The sequence below is a fragment of the Peromyscus maniculatus genome, chromosome 9 (genome assembly GCF_049852395.1).
Source record: "Peromyscus maniculatus bairdii isolate BWxNUB_F1_BW_parent chromosome 9, HU_Pman_BW_mat_3.1, whole genome shotgun sequence".
Taxonomy (NCBI): Eukaryota; Metazoa; Chordata; class Mammalia; order Rodentia; family Cricetidae; genus Peromyscus; species Peromyscus maniculatus.
The window spans coordinates 85,697,706-85,701,228 of NC_134860.1; the positions used below are offsets into that span (position 1 = coordinate 85,697,706).

The 3,523-nt window shown below is 41.1% G+C and overlaps 1 pseudogene; it reads right to left on the minus strand.

The window, feature by feature from the left end:
- Positions 1-946: 946 nt before the first annotated feature.
- Positions 947-2,616, minus strand: LOC102908212 (tubulin alpha-1B chain-like; annotated as a pseudogene).
- Positions 2,617-3,523: the final 907 nt, after the last annotated feature.

Sequence of the window (3,523 nt, forward strand, 5' to 3'; positions counted from 1 at the left end):
TTTTCCCATAGCTTGTCTAAAGTAAGTAGAAGACAAGCAACATCAGTACCTCTCTCTCATGGCTGACGTTAATATTAACTTTTTCCTCAGAGGAGGCCCTTGGGTGTGTTTATTTCCCAATGCCTTTCCTGCCCTTTTATATTCTCTTTGCACTAACTACTGTTGGCTCTTGGGTATTTCTCTCACTTCTCTCATTCCCAGTATGTATTATTCATGGAATACATCAATCACTGACGCAGACATCCTGATAGAGCTAAGAGGAACATCCTAAACTAGTGACCAAGCTGGGAAAGAATACTAACAGCAGTGAATGCTCTGAAGTAAAAGCAGTTAGAGGAAGTCAGAATGCCTCATTTAGATCCACAAAGGAGTTGGCATACAACACTTCCTGAAAGCTTTATGGAAATAAGCAATAGAAGTTAAGCAGGCCATGTTTTATGACCATAATCCAATACAAGTTGGGATTAATGAATGTTAACTTAGAACTACTTAAATCATAAACATTTTTAAAATACATGCTTATGTAAAAGCTTGTGATTAGATACATAATAAACATTAAAATGAAAAGAATTTGTCTTCAGCCAAAACAGAGCTAAATGTAAACCATTTTTTCTTAAGATTATAATTTAATTACACCATTTCTCCCTTCTATTTCCTCCCTCCGAACCCTCCCATATGCCCCTCACAATACTCCTAATTCATGGCCTTTTTTAAAAACTGTTGATCATAGGATCATAGACTTCTTTTTACATGGAAAATAAAATCTTTTTTTTTTGCCTTAAAGCTTTTGCTTTAAGACATTATAGGGAAACCTGACAGGCATACATGGAAAAGATAGACATGATCACAGAATGAAAATAATGTAATACGAACATTGATGCCTGTCAGCTAATGTTGAAGCTGAAATTCTGAGAGTTTGATGTGCTATGGGGCTGAAAGCAATGGATTAATATTCATCTCCTTCTTTTTCACTCTCTCCTTCAAAAGACTCCATAACAACCTCTCCATAATCCTTCTCTAAGGCAGCCATGTCCTCATGGACCTCAGAGAACTCTCCTTCCTCCATGTTGTCACACACATACCAATGCAGTGAGGCACACTTGGCACACATCAGGTCAAACCTATGGTCTAGGTGCAACCAGACTTCAGTAATGGCTATCTATAGTGTTGCTCAGCATGCACAATGTTTTTTGTACCTTAGCCAGGACTCTACCAGGTACCACAGTCGGAGGCTGGTAATTAATGCCAACCTTGAAGTGGGGCACCAGTCCACAAACTGGATGCTGCATTTGGTCTTTATGGTGACAATGGCAGCATTGACATCTATGGGATTACATCACCACATGACAACAGGCAACAAGCCGTGCATGTATTTACCATGGCTGGGATCACTTTTCATCATCTGGTTAGCGGGCTCACAGCAGGCACTTGTGGTATCTGCTACAGAAAACTGCTCATGGTAGGCTTTCTCAGCAGCGATGACAGGGCCATATGTGGCCACAAGGAAGTAGATGTGCAGGTAGGGTACCAGGTTGGACATGAATTAGGTCAGATCCACATTCAGTGTCCCATCAAATCTGAGAGAAGCATGATAGATGACACAGTCTGGCAAATAAGGCTGTTGAGGTAAGTAGGTCAGGTGCTCAATATCAGGGTTCCTCTGATGGGTGTTGTGGTAGTTTGAATGTAACTGGCGCCATAACATCATAGGGAGTGGCACTATTAGGAGGTGTGGCCTTGTGGGAGTAGATGTAGTCTTGTTGGAGGAAGTTTGCCACTGTTAGGGGCAGGCTTTGAGGTCTCTTTTGCTTCAAATTTGCTCAATGTGATACTCTGTCCACTTCCTTTTGCCTTCTGATCAAGATGTAGCCAGCACCATGTCTGCCTGCACACTGCCATGCTCCTCACCCTGATGATATTGGACTAAACCTCTGACACTATAAGCTTCCACCTCAATTAAATGTTTTCTTTGTAAGAGTGGCCGTGGTCATGGTATCTCTTCACAGCAATAAAAACACTAAGACAGATGTCATAGATGGTCTTATTGTCTATGATGAAGGTACAATCAGAGTGCTTCAGGGTGGTGTGGATGGTAAGGATGGTATTGTAGGACTCTATGACAACAGTGAAAACCTGGGGGACTGGTTAAATTGGGAAGTCCAGCTTGGACTTCTTTCCATCAGAAAGAAGAGAGCCACTACATCAGCAGGGAGATGAATTCAGAACCAGTTTTCCCACCAAAGCTGTGGAAAACTAAGAAGATCTATTCACTGGTCAACTAGCTTGTGTATTTGTTCCAAGACAAGGTTAATGATCTCCTTGCCAGTGGTGTAGTGGCCATGGGTATAGTTGTGGGCCGCTGGTGAGCTACTCAGGGTGCAAGAACTGGTGTTAGGTACCAGTGAAAATTTTGTCAATAACTGTGGGTTCCAGGTATATGAACATTGCCTTGGACCCATGCTTGCCAATCTTATTGAAGAAGGTGTTGAAGGAATCATCTCTTCTCTGGGTGGTCTTGTTGTTGGGCATCCAGCCTGGAGGCTGAAGAGCTCCCCTATGGGCATTACTGATTTGGACACTAGCCTGGTCAACATAGATGGAGATGTACTCATACATGGCAGCTACAGGTTCAGAGGTGCGTGTGACAAGCACACACTGGGATACAGTTACCATCCCCAACAACCCAAGAGACAAGGTAAGTAAGAAAATGCTTAAACTTGATTTTAAAATCAAGGATTTGAAAAAGCAGTAACCACAGTAGTCAGAAAGAAATGAAGATAAGACTGTGGCATCAAAGGTGAAACAAATGAACAGGAGAAAAGAAGAAAATATATTTTTCACTTAGTTCCTCAACCTGTAACTCCCAATTCTCTGTCCTCTGCCTCTTCAGTGCTGAGATTGCAGACATGCATTATCACAGCTAGCACAGGAAACATTATAAGGTAATTTATATTACATTATGATACCTACTTTAGTTTTATAACAATGAAAACTTATGTAAAATGGTATACCTACAGAATGAATGGGGTGGGGGTGGAGAGTCGGCTCAGTGGTTAAGATCACATCCTGTTCTTCCAGATGACAGAGGTACAGAGGGCTCACAACTGCTTGGAATGCCAGCTCCAAGGCATCTGGTGCCCTTATTGTGTTCCACCAGCACACCTGTGGCATGTATTCACATACACACACACACACACACACACACACACACACACACACACACACACTCACACACACTCACGCTCACACACACACACTCACACTCACACACACACTCACTCACTCTCACAAAAATTTAAAGAAAACAAATATACTGAGTAAATTTTGGTGATGGCATTAAAACTATGCATATAGACAAATTTAACAATCTGAAAAATGCATTTGTAGGTAAAATGTAGAAAATTAAACAGTATGATTTTGAGTATGTTTTTTAGTCTTAAAGTCATATGGAAAATTTGATTGGTTCCAAACCAATAATGATTTTAATTTTTCTGTTATTGCATTTTTTCATTGAGAACAGCTG